At 40.3% G+C, this 21,986-nt stretch overlaps 1 protein-coding gene across 23 annotated transcripts in view; it reads left to right on the forward strand.

The window, feature by feature from the left end:
• The window catches only part of LCP1 (lymphocyte cytosolic protein 1), an 86,182-nt gene that overhangs the window by 8,607 nt on the left and 55,589 nt on the right, over window positions 1-21,986 (forward strand). For 6 of the 23 annotated variants that reach the window (XM_034936700.3, XM_034936698.3, XM_055096722.2 and 3 more), the window contains 2 exons: window positions 19,305-19,368; window positions 21,055-21,169. The gene's annotated coding sequence lies outside the window, so the exon portion shown is untranslated. The other 17 variants (XM_055096715.2, XM_055096726.2, XM_055096713.2 and 14 more) reach the window with 11 other exon arrangements.

Genomic DNA, 21,986 nt, shown 5'->3' on the forward strand with positions numbered 1-21,986 from the left:
CAGGATCTGCATTAAGAGATGAATCTGGAATTGAGGCCAAGTTATTCTCTTAATTTTCAAGGGCGAATGAGGAAAGATCCAGCTCTGACAGAATAATGAGTTGTGCAAAGTGAAGGCCAAATGACATCACCGGAGATAGCAGTAGTTCAAAGAAAGCAAAGCAGAGGAATTGAACTGCTGCAAAATGCACCGTAGGTAACAGGGCAGTGAACGCAGACCACCCTGGGCCTCGGGGGTCAGCACCAGGTTCACAGGGCAAAGCATGAATTTAATTCCAGAAAGTCACTACTAACCTCATTAGAAATCTTAGTGTGATTTTCCTGTGTGTTTTGAACTTAATTTTAAGCTTATTTGGATTTATAGTTATGATCTAACTGCACTAGCAGCTTACCCCAAGTTTGCTGTTTGCTTATGTAACAGAAATAGGTAAAGACAACTCTGGAAGTCTGGGATAGTTTTTTCATGTATGTATTCATGCTAGAGAAGTTCTAGTCTAGTTGATTCTCCTCACTCTACAGATATGGAAAATTAAGCACAGAAGGGTGACTAATCATTAATTATAGTAATAAAAATGATTAAATATTAGTACTAGCACTTTTAGAACATATGCTGTGTGTTAGTCATTATACTAAGTACTCTCCATGCATTTCTTCATTTATGCCTCGCAACTAGGCTATGATGTAAGTGCTATTTACTTTTCCTGTCTGCTAATAAGGATACTGAGGCTTAGATAGATTAAGAAGACCATAAACCCAGGGACTAGATTTGGGACCCAGGCCTTTGTAACTCCACAGAATGAGCTCTTACCCACTTTGCTATCCCAGCTTGACTTGGACACACAAGTTGCCACCCAATCAAATTTAGATTCAAGATCTCTTGACTTGTGGTCTAGTGTATTTCCTGTCTCACCTCAGGCCTCTATTCTCTACATTTCTTTGAGAGTACACAGCTAAAGCCACAGAGTAGTTTTAGATCTTATTGTAAGAAAAATGCTTAGTTAGGCTCATCTCCTATGTCAGAAGTTCAGAATAATTAATCATATTTCCGCTTTCTGGCTTTTCAGAGTTCCTGGGATGTTTTAATTAGACACTTGACATATTTTTAATTTTCTCTATCACTTGTAGCACACACCAGGTGTTCAGGTTTTGGTCCAGATATTGGTTCAATAAGGATTTATTGGATGCATTAATGAAAATCTAGAACCTCCAAATCTGGAACCTCCTTACTTATGGACATGTTAAATTTCAGAAGGCTATTTTCCAATACATTTGTGTATAAATCCTTAGTGACTAAAACAGATTAAGGAGTATTTCTTAGAGGTCCCCAGAAGCATTTCCACTAAAGATGGGTATAAAAGTTAGTCCTGTGAAACTTTAAAATCAGGTCTGTTTTCCGCCTTTGAGATCATATAAAATCTATCAGACATTCTTTCTATTAATATAATTGATTGTTTTGGTCTACAACAAAAATCTATTGAGGCAGTTAACCCTCCTCTTGAATGACATCTGCAACTGTTTTAGGTTACGCTTTAAGGTGCTCACTTGATAAACCACAATATTAAATCAACTCTCCACCTACTCAATACCTACACCAGTGGAACTGAACAGGGTGGGAGAAAGCCCACTTGGAATGCCCTTATTTTAAATTCATAATCACCTACTTTTTTTTTTTTTTTTTTTTTTGAGATGGAGTCTCGCTCTGTCACCCAGCCTGGAGTACAGTGGCACGATCTCGGCTCACTGCAAGCTCCGCCTCCCGGGTTCAAGCGATTCTCCTGCCTCAGCCTCCTGAGTAGCTGGGATTACAGGTGCCCGCCATGACGCCCAGCTAATTTTTGTATTTTTAGTAGAGACAGGGTTTCACCATATTAGGCTGGTCTCGAACTCCTGACCTCAGGCGATCCACTCACCTTGGCCTCCCAAAGTGCTGGGATTACAGGCGTGAGCCACCGTGCCCCGCCAGTCAACTACTTTTTAATTACAAAGGGAAAAATAGTAACTTTACAGTGGGGGGGCCCCTGCAGACATCTTGTACCCCACAGTATGATGTGCTGAGAAAGAACAACATCACTAATGTGTTACTCTTGCCAAAAATACATACCTGAATTAAATTGTGAGGAAACAGACAAGCCCACACTGAGGGACAGTCTATGATGGACTTTTTCGAAAGTGTCACGATGATGAAAGACAGATTGAAGAACTGTCCCCGATTAATGGAGGCTAAGGTGACATCACAACTAAATGGAATGTGAGATCTGGATTGGATCCTAGTCCAGAAAAAGGATACTAATAGGATAATCTATCAAAGTTGAAAAAGGTCTGTAGTTTAGTTAATAATGGTGGATCAATGATAATTTCCCAATATTGATAATTATACTATGGTACTGTATTAATGTTAAGATGCTAATATTTGGGAAAGTTGGGTGAAGGGTATATGGGAATTCTTTTAACTATTTTTCCACCTTTTTTATAATTCTGAAATTATTTCAAAATTAAAAGTTAATTAAAAGAAAAATATTTTTAAACTGATCATCACTAGCCTTGAATATTACTCAGCCATTATACCATCTTCCCCAAAGCATTCATTCTTCCAAACTCCTAAACAATATTTCAGACACTCTCCTTTCACTACAGCCCTTGTGTAGCTCCTTCCCCAGCCTCATTCATTGTGAAAATAGGGGCAATTAGAAGAATTTCCCCAGGTGCACCTCCCAGCACCTGCGACCCTTTACTGTGCTTTCTCTCCTGCCCTTGTGGATAAGCTGTCTCTGCAGCTAGCCAGGGTCAAGTCCTCCACTTGTTTAGTAGATCTTATCCTCTCATCTATTCAAGAAAATTGCTCCCGCAAGTCTCTCTCTCTCTCTCTCTCTCTCTCCATCTCTCTTTCTCCATCCCCACCCCAACCCTTTCTCTCTGCTGCTGGGTAATTCCCGGAATCATAGAAATATGCTACTATTTCTTTCTTCTTAAAAAAGAAAAACAAGTCTTGAGCCCACTTCCCCTTTCAGCCAGCTTCAACATTTCTCTTCTTCCTTTTACAATAAATCTTCTGAAATTGTTTACAATTACTGTGCCCAATTTCTCCCCTCTCATTCTTTTGGGAAACCGTTCCAGTGGGACTGTAGCTTCACTCTTCCATCAAACTATCTTCACACGATTCCTAGTGGCCTCCATGTTTGCGCCTTCTGTGGTCAGTTGGTTCTCCATCCTCTTACATGGCCTATCAGCAGCTCTTCAGAGCGGCTCCCTCTCCTCCCCTACAGATCAGTCTTCATTAGGCCTCTAAGTCATCACAATCACCTGATTTATCTCCTGCCTCTCTGAAAACTTCTTCTTAGTATCCTTTGGTGGTTCCTCTTTAATTTCCTAACCTCTTATGTTGGAATGCCCCAGAATTTGGAGTTTATCTCTTCTTTTTTTTTTATTTCCATAGCTTTAGAGGTACAAATGGGTTTTGGTTACATGAATGAATTGTATAGTGGTAAAGCCTGAAATGTTAGTGCACCTGTCACCCTAGTAGTTTACACTGTACCCAATATGTAGTTTTATTATCCCTTACCCTGCTACCACCCTCCCTTCTCCTTCATATTTACTCCATAGGTGATCTCAACCAATCTCACAGCTTTATTATTTATTTTTATTTTTTGAGACGGAGTCTTGCTTTGTCATCCAGGCTGGAGTGCGGTGGTGTGACCTCGACTCACTGCAACCTCCGCCTCCCAGGTTCAAGCAATTCTCCTGCCCCAGCCTCCCAAGTAGCTGGGATTACAGGCATGGGCTACCAAGCCTGGCTAATTTTTGTATTTTTAGTAGAGATAGAGTTTCACCATGTTGGCCTGGCTGGTCTCAAGCTCCTGACTTCAGGTGGTCCACCCACCTTAGCCTCCCGAAGTGCTGAGATTATAGGTGTGAGCCACTGCACTCAGCCCTCACAGCTTTAAATACCATTGATATGCTGATGACTTCAATTTAGTATCTACAGTGAGACCTGCAGACACCTATATCCAACTGTCTACTCAGATCTCCTGATTGGATCCCTAATAGGATGAACAGGTCTAAAATTGAGCTTCTGCAATTCTCCATCCCCAGGCCTGATTTTCATCCCGTCTTCTCCATGTCAGTTAATGGCAACTCCATCCTTCTAGCAGTTCAGGCCAAAGGCCTGATTCATACTTACCTCTTCACTTTCTCATGTGCCACAAAGAATCTGTCAGCAAATCCTATCAGCTCTACTGTCACAATGTACACAGAATCTGACAACTTTTTTCTCCTCTGCTAAGAGTTTGGTCCAAGCCACATCATCTCTCACCTAGATTATTGCAACAGCCTCCCAATTTGTCTCACTGCGTCTGACATTGCCCTTCTTTGGTTTAATCATGACACAGCAGTTAGAAAGATCTTTTTAAAAATGTGTATCAGATCTTGTAACTCTGTTGATGAGACCACCCTCCCTGCAATAGCTTCTTGCCTCCTCTGCTGTAAAAGGCAACGCCCTGTGTGATCAGGCCTCTCTGACCTCATCTGCTACTACTCTACCCCTCTTTTGCCTCTTCGCATTGGCCTTGAAAATGAAACACACACTCTTCCCTCGGGGCCTTTGCGCTTATTCCTTCTGCCTGGAATTCTCTTACCCCTGATATCTTCAGGGCTTGTTCCACTTGCACTCCCTCACTGTCTGCCCTTACCTCCCTCATGTTTTTGTTCAAATGTCACTTTCTCAGAAAGGCCTTTCCTGGTAACGTCATTAAGAATTTCAATTCCACACCACCCTCAACCCTGAATGCATACACACACATAGACTTAGATTCCCCTTCTGCGCTTTAATTTTTTTCTCCCTAAGACTTATTACTATCTAATATGTACTTAGTTATCTTAAATATCGTCTGTCTCTCTCAACTGGAATGTCAATTCCATAAGGTTAGGAACTAATGTCTTATTTATGCATTTGTATCTCCAGTGCCTCTAAAAGTACCTGAGATAAAGTAAGTACTCAAGTATTTGTTGAACAAATGAATGAATGGATGAATGAATCTGCACTGGAACCCCAATACAAATTTTGGTGAAGCAGGCATTGAACCAATGGAATCATCCAGGCCTTGCGACAACTTTTAGCAGCAATTCACCATGATACGTTATTCAAAATTCCTAGACTTCTTCTAAATTAACATTAGCCTTCCAATATTTACCACACCAAAGATTTCTTCCTAGTTCCTAGCTAATGATGATGATTGCATAGATCAAGCCCATTTCAACATTTTGCATGATTTATTATCAGTCTCTCAGTGTTATTGTTACTGCTCAACCATTCACTCCATATGCACCAGTAATACTCATTTCATCACCATTTTTATGTGTTTAAAAGATCTCTGTTTTAAACACATAATTATAATTGTATGCCCCTTCTTTATGTTCTTTCAGCATTCTTAAGTCTTTTGCACTCTTTGTAAATGCTGAAGTTATGTTTCTAACCCTGCAGTGACTTCCATGTTTCTGTACAAACATTGCAAACTTGGCCACAGACCAGAAGTTGTAAATTAGTGATGTCTAGATGAGTCAGTTACAGATTAGCCAACATGATATTTAATTGAAAAAATGTTGCCAGTATATTAAAAATCAGACAACTTTTTATGTAAAAATCCAGATTTCTGGTTTCTCTTAAACAAGCCTACATTCTTTCTGCTGCTACCTTTAGATAAGACTTACATTTTCCCGTGTGTGGCAATCCCTGTGACATCTGTGCAACCTGTTTCACTTCATTGAGTTACCTGCCTGACCCCTGTAGATATTTGACATTGATTCAAACCACAGTCAGGGAAATGACTTAGAGACTTAAGCAACCCTGTGTGCTCACCAATGGCACCTACTGGGACAGGCAGAGTTATCCACTTATTCGGAAGCACTGCTTTCTATCTCCGGACAATTATAAAATTAAAGTTTCTAAGTTCAGTAGGTTTGCTAAATCTACCAAAAGCAGTTTTGGAAAGTCCCTGTTTTATTCATTCTGGTACTTTTTTTTAATTAAAAAATGTATTTTGTTTCTCTTCCCTTATCCTTCCTTTCCCTTGATTTAGACAGGAAAGAGCAATGAGAGGGGAGATGTGGTGAGAGGATCCCTTTCCCTCCTATGGTCTCATTCCTTTGACTGGAGTTCATAAGGGAGTAGGCGGCCTTCAAATGTCTGAAACCCTCTGCTGTGTAGACTACTGACACAGCCCTGTAGAGTGGTCGTGGGAGCCCCTCAATCAGTTGGGTTAAAATGTGTGGCCACTTGCACTTATATTTATCACCTTTTGTGGTTACCTCATAATTCGTCTAAAGGAAGACCTCCCTCTGCTGATTAACAGGCACCCTGCCTTCATCTATAAAAAGTACATAGCCAAAGGACAATAGGAAAGACAAGTAGAAATAGTTAAATGTCACTGAGGTTCAATCCTGATAACTTTGTATAGGAAAGAGGTAGGATGCAGATTGTCAAAGGCTAGACTATGAATTCCACAAGAGCAGAGAGTATGTCTGCCTGCTGCGCCACTCTGTTGTCAAAGTTTGGCTGAGTGAGTAGCTTGTGAAAAGTAGGATGAATGAGGAAAGGAATGAATGAATTTAGAGGCTGTAGTCATTGCAGGCAGAAGCAAGTTCTCAGATTTGCTGGACATTTCCAGAGTTTGGATGATAGAAGCAGATCTTACACACTGGTAAATTGGAAATGAGTTATTGATATTCAAGGGACTTTAGCCATGATTTTCTTGCTGTGAATATTATTTTTCTTAAAATAAACATAATGTATAGTGCTCGTACCTCCTCCTTTATTGATACTTATCTTTTACTGGGCACAGAAAAACAGGAATAAAAGGTAGTCCTTTATTATTGAAATACATTCCATTAAGGTGCACACCAAAAATTGATTAAATGGGCCTTTCTTCTTTTTTCCCCTCTTAATTTTAGATGTCAGTTTTTAAACTTCTTCTCATTTGCATCCAATGCGTCCTCCTAGACAGTTAACTCTTTCCTACAGTTGTAGTCATCTCCATGCTAATGAGGCTCCAATCTATATCTTCTGCCCTGACCTAGCACTAAGCTCTGGATACATACCTTGCATTATCCACAGGCCAGCTCTCCTGAGCTTCTTCAGTGTTGCCTCAACCTCATTGTAATCCATTGGATTTCATCTTTATCTTCCCTAAATGCCACAGTTCTGTCCAGGGCATCACCACTCTCTAAATTCTTTAGATGATGTCTTTGTCCATTTGTGTTGCTATAAAGGAATACCTGAGGCTGGGCAATTTATGAAGAAACAGACACATTTGGCTCATGGTTCAGCAGGCTGTACAAGAAGCATGGTGCCAGCATCTGCTTGTGGTGAGGGTCCAGGCTGCTTTCACTCATGGCGGAAGGCAAAGGGGAGCTGGTATGCAGAGATCACACAGCAACAGCAGAAGCAAGAGAGAGGGGTAAGGTGCCAGACTCTATTTAACAACCAGTTATTATGGGAACCAACAGCGAGGACTCACTCACTCACTTGCTCAGTAGTACCAAGCCATTCATGAGGGATCCACCCCCATGACCTAGACACCTCCCACCTCACATTAAGCTTTACCTTCCACATTGGAGATCAAATTTCAATATGAGCTTAAGGGGACAAACATCCAAGCATCCAATAGCAGGTAATTAACCTCAAAATTATCCTTGACTTGTCCTTCTCATTTACCCTCAATAGCCTCTGAAATATCTCTTATGTTTGCCTCTTGCTCCCCATGCCCCTTGCTACCATCCCAGGCCTAGCGGTCATTGCCTCATACCTTGTCCACAGCCATGGTTTCCTAACCCTTCTTGTTTCCAGCCATGTCCCCTCCATTCCATTTTTCTGCCACCAAACTAAACTAAAATGGCCAATTTCATAGTTTCACTCTCTGCTGATCAAATTTCCTGATTCTTTTTACCTATGTTTGTTTTGTGTCATCTTCAACATTTTCTTATACACAGTAAATACTTGCTTAATAAAAAGTACTAAGAGTGATTGAAATAAGGAAGTTCGGTCATGTGAATTCATTGGAGCTATGTTGACTATCCTTTGGCCTAGTTTATTGAAAATTAGCAGCTGATTCATATCTCTATTTAAGGAATGGAGAACTTTGCCAGAAATATTTTTATATTGCAGCTGCAAATAAGATAGAGTTTTCATCTGGACCTCAATTTCCTTACCTTACAATAGAGAAAAATGCCACCTATGGATATCCTAGATTTGCTGGAAGTATTACATGTGATGGATTAAGGCACCCAGCATGGGATATCCCACAGATGCAAAATGAATCCTACTCGAGTCTTAGTACAAAAAGATTGAATGAATGAATTTGATGGCAAAATGAAATGATGAATCATTTTATATAAATCACAATTTATAAAATTCAGATTCAACTAAAATTTGGCACTAATTATGACCTCTGTGTTAGGTATGTTAACACATACATCATCTTCTCATGTATTCTTAGAAGTAACCCTGTGATACAGGTGGTCTTTTTTTCAATGTACAGACAAGTTTAGCTGAGAAAAGGGAAAATGCCTTACTCCAGGATTGTTGGTATATACTGGAATTAGGGTTTGTCTCTAAGATTTATGATTCCATATCTTTTTGTTTTACATTTTTCTTTTCTTTTTTTTTTTTTTTAAGATGGAGTCTTGCTCTGTCACCCAGGCTGGAGTATAGTGGCACTATCTAAGCTCACTGCAACCTCTGCCTCCAGGTTCAAGCGATTCTCCTGCCTCAACCTCCTGAGTAGCTGGGCCAACAGATGTGCGCCACCATGTCCCGCTAATTTTTGTGTTTTCAGTAGACACAGGGTTTCACCATGTTGGCCAGGCTGGTCTTGAACTGCTGACCTCAAGTGATCCTCCCGCCTCAGCCTCCCAAAATGTTGGGATTACACGAGTGAGCCACCACGTCTGGCCTCTTTTGCTTTTTCTACGTATCATGCTCTCAAATATTTTTCTTACCAGTTTTTTTCGTGTTTTTTTTCACCTTTTAACATGAGCATTGTTAAAATGCTCACGACTTAACGTTTTTACTCTCCCATTGAATTACTTAGTTCACACTCTTTTTCTTTTATTTTCTGTATGCTTATTTTAAAACCTTTGTTCCTATATTTGTATTCTCGGTGGTTCAAAGAGTCTCAAACATTGTCTCAGCAGCAGCATCATATCTTACAAAAGTTGAGGAAATACTGTATTTCCAGCTTAGGAAACTGAAGGTAAGTAGCACAATCAATTTCAACTGGCATCTGTTTCAATGACTCTGTAAATGCAAATGGGTTGTAAAATGTCAGTAAATCTCTAGGGAGTTGTTATAAGCTACAGGTAAGTGAATTTTCTACTTTTGAAATGGTTGTAGCCTGCATCATTTGCTGAGTTCCACTTTTTAATACATAGGAATACTGCAGAGACAACATTTTTATGTGTTTGACATTTTATGAAAAAAAAATTGCAAGTCATGAACAGCCCTCTTTCTTTCTTAATCTACCTGAAAATAATAACTATAATTAACTTTTGTTACATTGTTATCAGAAAGGGATAGTCAAATTAGCATTAAACAGATGTAAAGTCAACCTTCATATGGCAGCTGTGTATATAAATTCTCTGGAAGACCTATCGTGCTTAGAGAATGAATTTTAGATATATATTTTATTTTATTTTATTTTATTTTATTTTATTTTATTTTATTTTATTTTATTTTTGAGACAGGGTCTCGTTCTTTCGCCCAGGCCGGACTGCAGTGGTGCTATCTCGGCTCACTGCAAGCTCCGCCTTCTGGGTTCACGCCATTCTCCTGCCTCAACCTTCCAAGTAGCTGGGACCACAGGCACCCGCCACCGTGTCCAGCTAATTTTTTGTATTTTTAGTAGAGACGGGGTTTCACCGTGTTAGCCAGGATGGTCTCGATCTCCTGACCTCGTGATCCGCCGGCCTCGGCCTCCCAAAGTGCTGGGATTACAAGCGTGAGCCACCGCGCCTGGCCGAATTTTAGATATATATTTAAAATGTCTAATTACTTTAGCTCTTTGGTTTAATGTTAAAATGCCATATTGTTTATAGAATCAGCTTGCTTTCTCAACTAATGAAATATGCATTGAAATTGCTCTATGTGCAACGCACCATGTTAGGTGCTGTGGAAGGGTGCAATTCCTGTACTCCAGAAGCTGACATTTCAGTTAGGAGATGTATATAGCATCCCGCTCTGTTCATATATGCTGGCCCCCCTCTGTTCGAAATGGCCTTCATCACTTTTCTCCCTCCTTTATCTGGCCAGCTTCTATATATTTCTCAAGGCCCAGCTATACATCATTTTCGTTTTTAACTGACAAATAAAAGAATACATATTTATGGTATACAGTGTGATGTTTTAATGTATGTATACATTGCGGAATAATTAAACTAAGCTAATTAACTTACCTATCCCCTCATATACTTTTTTTTTTCCCGTGAGAATATTTAAAATCTCCCTTAGCAATTTTCAAGGATATGGTACATTAACTATAGTTACCCTTTTGTACAATAGGTCTCTAGGAGTTATTCCTCCTGTCTAACTGAAATTTTGTACTCTATGACCAACATCTGCCCAGTTTTCTTACCCTCCCCCCATTGCTCAACTACTCCCTGCTTCTATAAGTCAACTTTTTAAGATTTCACATAAAAGTGAGATTAGGCAGTATTTGTCTTTCTGTGCCAGGCTTATTTTACTTAGCATAATGTCCCCCTGATTAATCTATGATGTCACACATGACAAAATTTCCTTCTCTTTTAAAGCTGAATAGTATTCCATTGTGTATAGAGACCACATTTTCTTTATTCATTCATGTGATGCTGGATACTTAGATTGATGTCACATCTTGGCTGTCGTGAATAATGCTGCAGTGAACATGGGAGTGCAGATATCTGTTCTGAGTGCATTTCCTTTGGGTATATGCCTCTGCCATGCCTGGCACATTTCTCATTACGCCTTTGAGATTTTTGCACTCCCTCTCGCTGCCTGTCTCTGTACTCCCCATGTCTATAAATCTGAATCACTCTCCTAGAACCAAGAACAGAACCAACTACATAATTTGTGGCCCCCAGTGCAAAATAAAAATGTGGAGTCCTTTGTTTAAAAATTAAGAATTTTTAGACAGTGACAGCAGAGCATTAAACGAAGTGTGAAGCCCTTCTGGGCACAGGCCTGTGTGAGACTGCACAGGCGGCTGGATTATATGGTAGTTCTACTTTTAATTTTTTGAGGAACCTCCATATTCTCCAGAATGGCTATACTAATTTGCACTGAATCCCTACCAACAGTGTACAAGGTTTCCCTTTTTCTCCATATCCTTGCCAATGCTTACCTTCTATCTTTTTGATAATAGCCATCCTAACAGGGGTGAGGTGGTATCTCATTGTGATTAAAGCTATACTTCTTCTAAGTTGCCTTCCTAACTGGCACCTTACTGTCATTTTGCTTTTGGTACCATATGCATCTTTCTATCAGAGTTTATCACAAGGTATTATAATTATGTTTGGCAACCTCCCTGATTGCAAACTTCCCAAATTTATATGACTGAGTCTTTTAGGTTTGTTTTCTGAGTACCTGCTACATGGTATGATCCTAATAAGAGCTTGATGAATGAATAAAAATGCAAAAAACACATAGAGATATATAGTCATAAAGATTAGTTGACAAATGTGGCATGCAATAAGTATCAAGAATGTCTTATAAAAAGTACTATAGGCTTTAGCGGGAGAGGAAAGGATAGATTGGTGGTCACGGGAAGATTCTTGGTCAGGCTAGCCTCCTAGCCTGTGCCCAGAAGGGCTTCACACTTGGTTTAATGCTCTGCTGTCACTGTCTAAAAATTCCTAATTTTTAAACAAAGGACTCCACACTTTTATTTTGCACAGGGGGCCACAAATTATGTAGTTGGTTCTGTTCTTGGTTCTAGGAGAGTGATTCAGATTTATAGACAAGGGGAGTGGAGAGACAGGCAGGGAGAGTGAGCACAAAAATCTCACAGGCATAATGAGAAAAGTGTGAGGCTTCCAGAGGGTCAAGGACAGGCCAGCCTGAAGACACTAGAGGGCTTACGTTGTTGCTCTGAGGCTTGGAAGATGGATTGAGGCAAAGTTTGGACATTTTTCTAGCAGCAATGAGTAACTTCAGATGCACAGGGAGCAGGAGAATGAAGGGAGAGAACTGTAGCCTTATGAAGAGTCATGTGGTGCTGCTATGCAGGATGGAGAGAGGAGCACTGAGACAAAAAAAACAGGGAAATCAGGAAGCTAATCCAAATGTGATAAGGCAAAAGTGGCAAAGAAAGAACAAAATCGAGAAATACTATGAGGGAAAAATAAATGAAACTTTGACCACATGTGGGAATTGCAAAAAAAAAAAAAAAAGTGAGACTCAAGGAGTACTCTGGACCATCCTGGGGGTGTAGTCCACTCTTGGCAGAATGAAGGAAGAGATGGACTAGGGGCAGCTTCTTTGTCAAATGAATGATGAGTTCAGTTTTAGACACTGGAGATTATTATTGGAATTTCAAAATAGACTTGTTTATTTTTCACTTAAATATGAATAACTGTTCATGGAGAAGAGAAATTGGAAAAGGAAAGGATTGTTAACAGTGTCAAATATTGCATAAAAACAAGGACATTGAAGACTGAGTAGAGTCCAGTTTCAGAAGAGTGATGAGAACAGCAGCCCAATAGAGATTCTATGGAAATGAACAAAGGTAGCATTTCTTAAATTCATAATCCTCTTGTCCAAACCACTCCTCCTGAATTCCTCATCTCATTGAATGTTACTACTCTCTACCACCCAGTTTCCCATGCTCCTTCCATTATATTCAATCTCTCTCTTCCTCTATAGTCAGTCTTTTCTTCTCCTTTCTGCCTATCAACTGTCTCTGGAATTCACCCACATATCATTATCCCACTGCCACCATCATCACCTTATGCTCTGCCAAGGCAAAGGCCTCTGGGATGGTCCAGTTTTTATTCTCCCCACTCTTCTTATAGTCCTTGCCATCTTATTCTTCTCACTGGAGCTAGGGGGATTTTTCTAAAACTCAAGTATAATTGTGTCACTTTCCACTTATGACTCTGTTAGGAATTGTGCCCTACCAAAAATATTGAAGTGCTAAATCCAAATGCCTATGAATGTGGCCTTATTTAGAAATAGGGTCTTTGCAGACAATCAAGTTAAGATGAGCTCATTAGGATGGGCCCTGATCCAATATGACTGTCATCTTTTTTAAAAAGGGGAAATTTAGACGCAAATGTGTAGATAAAAGCAGAAATTGGGGTGATGCCTTTATAAGCCAAGGATGACAAATGTTGCCAGCAAACCCACCAGAAGCTGGGAGAGACACATGGAACAAATTATCTCTCACAACTCTCAGAAGGAACCAGTCCTACAACACTGTAGTTCCATATTTTTAACTTCAGAACTGTGAGACAATTCATTTTCGTTATTTTAAACCACTCAGTTTTTGGTACTTTGTTAAAACAGCCCTAGAAAGTAAATATGGATCCTAAAATGGCTCCCCATTGCTTGCAGGGTATGGTGGTTAATTTTTTATGTGTCAACTTGACTGGGCCATGGAGTGCCCAGATACTTGGTCAAACATTATTCTGGGTGTTTTGGTGACAGTGTTTTTGGGTGATGTTAACATTTAACTTGGTAGACTGAGTTAAGCAAATGGCCCTCCCTAAGGGAGTGGCCCTCATCCAATCAGCTGAAGGCCTGAATAGAGCAAAAAGGTTGACCATCCCTTGAGTAAGAGAGAATTCTTCCTGACTGACTGCCTTTGAGCTGAGACTGGCTTTTTTCTCCCTTTAGACTCAAACTGAAACGCTGGCTCTTCCTGGGTCTCAGGCCTGCCAGCCTTCAGGCTAGAACTACACCACTGGCTCTCCTGGGTCTCCAGCTTGCTGAATTGTCATGAAGATCTTGGGACTTGTCAGCCTCCCTAATCACATGAAGCAATTCCTTGTAATAAATCTCTTTGTACATACACATACATGCATACATAAATACATACACACACACACATACACACACATCCTATTGTTCTGTTTCACTGGAAAACTGATTAATACACAGGGTAAAGCCCAAACTCCTTAACACAGTTAAAAGATCCACTATGACTTGGTCTCTGCAAAATCCTCCAGTTTTTCTCTTTCTCTGCACTTTCCCCTAGCTTCGCTCTCTTGACTGCAGTAGCATCCAGCTTTGGTCATATTTTTGACATACCTTTATTTCTCCCACCTGATCTTTCACACATGCCATTCCTTTATGCTTATAGTACATTTCCACCTTTCCTTTCCATGTCATTCTTCATTAATTTATTCAACAAACATTTCTGAAATGTTGGATACGGTGTTTAGAAGTTAATAAAGCAAACACGGCCCTTGGCCTCATGGAATTCCTAGTAGGAGACACCAATATCAAATGAGGCAATAAGTATACCAGAGATGTCAGCAGTATGTTGGAGACCATGAAATAGGTGATAACACTAGCCTTAACACATATGGAAAAGCTGAATTCTAACCCTATAATGAGAGACGCCAAAGAGAAGTAATTCAAATCCCACCACGGACACTCAGCAAAGCTCAGAACTCCGAGGCACCAGATACCTTTGGAGGCAGAGTGCAAGAGGGACTTGAAAAATAGGAAGATTAGTAGAAAGTTTATATAAGGAGCAGTAAGACATTCCCCACCTTATCCCCACCCACATGTTGCTATATAAAATAAAAAAAGAAACATTCAGAAAAAAAGAGTTTTTAGCTATTGCTATGGTTTGAATGTCCCCTCTAAAACTCATGTTGAAATTTAATTGCCAATGTGATAGTATTAAGAGGTGAGGCCTTTAAGGGGTGATTGGCCATCAGGGCACTGCCCCATGTGGAACTGATGCCATTATAAGAAAGCAAGTTTATCCCAGTCTTGCTTTCTTGCCTTCTTGCCTTCTGCCACGGGATGAGGCAGCAAGAAGACCCTCGTAAGATGCTGGCACCTTATATTGGACTTCCCAGCCTCCAGAACTGTGAGCCAATGAATTTCTGTTTATTATAAGTTACCCAGTCTGAGATATTTTGTTATAACAGCACAAAACAGACTACGAGAGAAATTTTGAGGTGAAAGCAGAAATAAAACGTTCAATGGAAGTTTTGAAGAAAATGTAGAAAAATTCTCTCTGACAGTAGAATAGGAAGGCTAAGAGGCAGGAAATGGGAGGAAAAAAAGAAAATTAGAAGCTTAATCCAAGAGGCATAACATGCAAATAAATGTAATCCCAGGGAAATAGGGCATAGGAAACAGAGGAAAGGAAATGAGAGATGGAGAGAGAAAATATTTCCCAGAACTGAGAGACTTGAATTTCCCAATTAGAAAAGACCACTGAGTAACTTGCACAGTAGATGAAAACAGACTTACACTAGGACAAATCACCAACAATTTTCAGAACACCTGGCATTAAAAAAAATTCTAAAAATTTTCAGAGAGAAACCAAAAATGATGTGAGAGGGACCATAAGTCAGAATGATATCAGATGTCTCAGCAGCAGCCTTGGAACCTAGAACACACAGGAACAATCCCTTCCAAATTCTGAGAAAATGATGTCCAGTGTGGATTTCAAAGAATGGAGATCGTTTTCAGCTATAAAATGTCTCAAGAAATTTACGTTCCATAGAACGTTTCTCAAGAATCTGCTAGAGGATATGCTCATTAAAACAAGGAAGTAGACAAAGAAAGTGGATGGCATGTGGTCCAGAAATAGGAGATTCAGCCTAGATGGAGAATAAAGGGGTCCCCAGAGTGATGAGGTAAGGAAGCTTCTAGAAGGCAGCTGGGCAGCAGGACCGAACAGAGGAAGGGCCTCTCCAAGGGGGAAACAAGGAATGGATTCATTTCTTGATGTTTTAAATTGAATTTTAGCTCTGTTGGAGAGTTTATACAGAATTAGTAATAAGTACATAGAAACCTAGCATATCAAAAAAAGATACAAAAACATAATGCAAAATATTCCTAAATCAGTTATGAATATTTTGAGTTACTGTAAAAGCTGAGTATTGATTTAAATAAAAGGGTATTATAAACTGTTCTGGAGGATGATGGGAAGGTTAACATGTATATGTTGGACTGGGGGATGTGAGAGGGTCAAATATTTATCTCTCAAGTATGAAGGAAAAAATATATGAACATATATATACATACACATAAATATATGTATGTATCTGAACCCAATCAAGATACACCATAAGCATAACATCTAGAAATATGTAATAAAATAACAGAAGAATTAGCTAAAACTGTTCAAAATACTTGGTTCTAGGGAATGGGAATCAGAGGTGAAGGAGTGTGTCGGGAGACTGGTGTTTCATGAGAAGCCTTGAGGTAATATTTGACTTCTAAAACCAAATACATATATTACTTTGATGAATAAATTAAAGAAAACATATGTCCACACGCACAAAATGTACACAAATGTTAATTGCAGCATTTTTATGATATCAAATAGTAGACAGCATCCAAATATCCATCAGCTGATGAGTAAATAAAATGTGATATATTCATACAGTGGAATAGCATTCTTCTATAAAAAGGAGTGAAGGTCAGGTGCAGTGGCTCATGTCTGTAATCCCAGCACTTTGGGAGGCCGAGGCAAGAGGATCACCTGAGCCCAGGAATTCGAGACTGGCCTGGCCAACATGACAAGACCCTGTCTCTATAGAAAAAAAAAATTTTTAAATATCCAGGTGTGATGGTGCGTGCCTGTAGTCCCAGCTACTCAGGAAGCTGAGGCGGGAGGATGGCTTGAGCCTAGGAGTTCAAGGCCTCAGCAAGCTATAATCGCACCACTGCACTTCAGCCTGGGCGACAGAGTGAGCCCCTATCTCAAAATAAATGAATAAATAATAAAATGAAGTAGTGACATGTTACAACATGGATGGACCTTGAAAACATGCTAAGTGAAAGAAGCTCGTCACAAAAGAACATGTATTGTGTAATTCCCTTTATATGAAATGTCCAGAATAGGCAAATTTATATAGAGAGAAAATAAACTAGTGGCTGGCTGTGGCTGGGAATTTGGGAGATGGGGGTGAATGGGGAGGAATCTCTAACAGGTACAGAGTTTCTTTTGGGGATGATGAAAATGTTCTGGAATTATATAGTGTAATTGTTGCACAACTCTGTTAAAATACAACAAACCACTGAATTGTATACCTTTTAAAGGTGAATTTTATGGTATGTAAATCATATTGCAATGAAGCCATTATTTTAAAAATTAAAGAAAAAATTAATAATCATACCTAATTCATAGAGTTGTGAGGAATAAATGAAATAATGTATGTTGGGGTCTAGTCCAGAGCCTGATGTAAATATTAAAAGATTAGTTAACACGTACATAGGATATACTATGTGCCAGGCACTCTTCTAAGTTCTTTACATATATCAATTCACTTAACCCTTGCAACAACCGTCTAAAATAGACACTGTTCTTACCCCCATTTTATAGACGAGGAAACTGAGGCCAGTGCAAGTAACTAATTTGCCCAAGATCACACAGCTAGTACAACAGTAGAGCTGGAACTTGACCCCAGCCAGCTGGCCCAGCATCTTTACTCTTCACCACTTTGATGCTCCCTCTCTCTGCCTCCCAGGTCCCATGTCTGGGTTAGTGCTGTGTGCTCCTAGGGATGCTGCTTTTCATCTGTTGTGCTTCCAAGTAGATAACTCTTCACTTGCCTTTTTTCCTTGTCTGTGTCTTCAACTAGAGTGGACATTCTACAATGGCAAGGACTGTACCCATCTTAATTCATCTTCATTCCCTGCCCATGATATGTTGGGATGAGGGTGGGCTGTAGAGTGAAGCAAAGGTGTTTTTCTCTTCATACAAATCCCATGAGTGCATGGAGAGGAAGTGGGGGGAGCTGAAGATGCTAGCATTAAGATGCTAGAGAAACACGAGACGATGAAGCAAGGTATCTAAGGAAGTAGAATATTAAGAGTGAGATAGTGTTGAAACACCGACCTTGGGAAGAAAGAAGAATGCCGCTTCCATTAAGACTGAAAGAGAGGAGGAAGAGGTGGATATTGTGGAAGTAGAGAGGAGGCTCATACCAGACGACTTGGATCATCTCAGTCAAGAAGGGGCAACAGAAGAATCTTGGGCCAGGACAAAGCATAGGAGGGTGAAGTGGAAGGTTGAGGCAAGAGGAGAGAGTTTAGAATAAATACCCAACTTTTTGGGGTCTGTGATCTCTTTACTAATACAATGGACCCTTCTCCCAGAAAAAAAGTACATGCACACAAAATTATGCATTTAGTTTTAGGGGTCTATGGACTCCAGGTTGAGAATGCTTGTTCTCAAGACTTAGTAAAATTGAATAAAAGTATTTCTGAGAAGTAACTTCAAGTCAAGCATCTTGACTTTTTAGCATTCCAAGTTTGTGTTTCGGTGACTTTCTAAGCAATATTTAGAGGCCTGAGAGTGGCAGGTGATCTGATATCTGAGACTGAGGCCAGAGGCTTCAGGGCAGGAGAGGGTGGGATGAAGTCTGAGAGGGTAGTAGGGCTTAGAGGAAGGCAAAACCCCGGCCAGGAACAGGTGGCAGTGGAGGCTCATACAGGGTGGGCTGAGAAAGGTCCACTCCGGCTTCAGGCCATAAGGGGGCGCACTGTCTGTACAGAACATAAAAACGTAAGAAAACCAAAAGTCAGTCTTCTGTTTACTAGTACTATGCTGCACAAGCAATTTAAAACACCAACAGCAAAAAAATACTCTTCTCTGAAAAAGTCTTGGTCTAGGACCTAAACAATTGCCTGAAACTGGGTAGACTTACACCAATGAGAGGCAGATAAAGAGATTAAGATTGAGGGAGTAGGGCAGGGCTTGCAATGGTGCCGGCCAGGATGTGGCTGAGGGGGTGTGGGTGCCTGCCGTGGATGCTAGGGTAGAAGACGACTCTATTAACTGGGTGGCTGTAAGCAGTACCCAGGTCAATGCCTTTCATCTTCTACAACCTCGACATTGCCTGGAATCCTAAATCCTTTTCTTCACTTAACAAACATCACCTCTGCTCAAATCTGCAACTGCTTTGATATCACACTGCCTTTTTCACCCCTCTATTATAGATGGCTTTTATTTACTTACATGTTTTTTCCCCACTAGACTATACTCCTTGAGAACAGCGATTGTGTCTTATTTATTTCTGAATCACCAATTCAGACAGGCATGCAAACACTTGTTGAACCAATGCACAAATATATTTTGCTCTTCTTTATAGATTCCTCCGGCCTCAGATGACCAGGCAGCACTAGATACAGAATACTGTGCTTTCCTTCTCCAAGGTAAAGGAATAAATATCTGTTCCCCTTCATGAAGTGTTACTGTTGGGCCTTTATGCCATCCTGAAACCACCAGGATATGGAACCAGATCAGGGAGGTCCACAGTTACAACCCCTTGTATCTGTAACACCAGCAGGACATTATCTACAGAGTCCTGCTGCAGGGCCCCGAATGAAGACAGCATTTTGCTGCTTTGTAGCGTGAGCAGTGCTGTAACAGTGATGCATGGATGTTCCTCTGGTGTCCTGAAAGAATGTAGGTGCTTCTTGAAAGCTCTCTGCAACTTATTAATTGGGAGTGATTATGCGATGGAGAAAACAGAGTCCCATCACCCCCTCGGTCTTCCCTGGGAAATCACAAGAGGGCTGATAGCTCTCTGTGAGGTGAACCGTTTCTAGAATCCCCACCGTCTCGTCCTGTTCTTCCGCCCACCCAGTTCCTCAAGATAGCCCCTGTGGGCTTCTGATGAAGTCACCACACCACTGGCTAATGAAGTAGATAAACCAGAACAGTTTGGTTTAACATTTAAGGTTAGAAACAGGAACTTTCTAGAGGAGAAATCAAAAAAGCAAAAGAAGTATAAGGGCAGCCCTCCAACCAGTCAGAATACTGTGACCACCTGAGAGGCCCGTGGCCCAGCAGACACAGACGCATGTCGACTCTGGAGCAGATATCTTCAGCGCAGCATCTGACCTGGGAGTACAGCCACATACCCTCATTCCTAAACGGCAGATTGACTACTGGAGCCACACACAGTCTCCGGGCAATGTGGAGACATGTCTAATATTTAGTCAACATAACTCAGGGTGCCACAGTCTTCACGACTGTTGTGAGCACTTGAGGATGCTCCATTTGAAGATAGGAATTTGCCCTCAAGCATCTGGGGTTTGGGTACAGAATAGAGCTTCCCCTGCCACCACCTGCTAATTTTATAAAATGTGCATTCAAAAAAAAAATCCTGCCTGTAAGAAGGAATTAAGCTACCCATTTAAATATAACAGCTGCCTGTGCAATCTACTGCTGCTCTTTATAGAAAACGCTTAAATAATTGAGATACTTAATTGGGTTAAAGAGATCCCTAGCACATAGATGTTCTATAAATAAAAGAATGAGTAAATAATCTAGTAACCTTCCTTTTCATGTCCTTCACTTAAAGAGATCGTTCTGTTTTGTTTGCACCAATAAGATCACTGTTAGAGGACTCCAGAGAGGTTTGATTTCAGGTGGGGTGGGGCTTTCCCAAGGAAGTCCCTTTTCATTTGTTTCAGGTGTACTGCCACCTTTTTCCCTGGCTCTTTCACTAAAAATGAAAAATTTGTTGATCTTTGCTGTAAGTAGGTAGGCATCTGGGCTTTGCTTTTGCAACTAGAGTCAAAGAAGTCAAGTTATCAGGCTGATCTTGCCTTGCTATCTAGAATCAGAAAGGTTTAAGTAGCCCAGCGACTACTCAAAGACAGCTGGAGGAGAAAGGGAGAGAGAAAAATGCTTATAAAGAGGTGGGCAAAAGAGCGGGACCTTGTCTCAAAAAAAAAAAAAAAAAAAAGAGGAAGTGGTAGGAGGTGTCTGAATTTCACTGTGACCTGTTCTGTCAGGTGATTTTTGGTAGGGCGGGGACATGAAAAAAAAGTTAAAATGTCCTTATAAAGACAAAATCTTTTTCTTTCCTGGCTGATGATTTGTCATTCTAGTCACTTCCTGCCTTGTGACCACACACCCGGGCTTGACAAAGCTGTTCTGCAGATCAGAAAGAAGGGGTTCCTGGTCATACACCAGTACTACCAAGGACAGCTTTTTTCCTGCAAGGTAAATTTTCTTCATGTGTTTTTGTTGGTTTTAAGCGCTTGTGATGCACTTCGGCACTGTTTCTGTGGATTGTGGGTTTTGCCTTCAGGGGACCAGAGATCTGAGCATGTCACCTGAGACCTCTGTGATTCCTGCCACTGTCTAACTGGCCAGGACATCTGCCGCCACCTCGCGTGGCCATCCAAGATGGAGCACCTCGGCTCTCTGGTCTGGGTTCTTCTCAACTTATCTGCAGTTATCACCCCTGCCCAAAATTAAGGTTTCTTTTTCCTTTTAAAACCAAACCATGTTCTGGTTTATTTCTATTGCTCTATTTCATGGAGGCTATTTACTGTGATTTTACCTTCTTTAAAATGTTTTCAGGAAAAGCGCGTATTGATAATTTAGATTGTACTGCTTATTGGCCCAATGGGGGTAGTTTAATTTTAGTTCCTGTGGTTCTGTTTTTCTAAAAAACTTCTTTACAGTACTTCAGTGGATAAATTATCTAGAGTCATATGTTACTGAATGTGATACTGGTTATTTGAGTGATTTTTGGCGCCAAGGGTTTTTAATGGGTGTGCTTTATAACCACATGGAATTAGAGGTTTTCTCTTTTCCATTTGTTCTCTAAAAATAAAAGCAATTTGTGTAATGCTTAATTGTAGTGTTTTTGTAGGATTGTCTGAATTATTTGTTATGCTTATGACCATATCAATGAATATTCACTCAAATTCTGGGAGAAAGGCTTTTATCTACAATAGAAATTTTTATACAGTTGATATGGGATATTTATTTCAGAAACTGCCCAAACATAGACACTTTGGATTTTGTAGTA

The sequence above is a fragment of the Pan paniscus genome, chromosome 14 (genome assembly GCF_029289425.2).
Source record: "Pan paniscus chromosome 14, NHGRI_mPanPan1-v2.0_pri, whole genome shotgun sequence".
In the NCBI taxonomy this organism is placed as follows: Eukaryota; Metazoa; Chordata; class Mammalia; order Primates; family Hominidae; genus Pan; species Pan paniscus.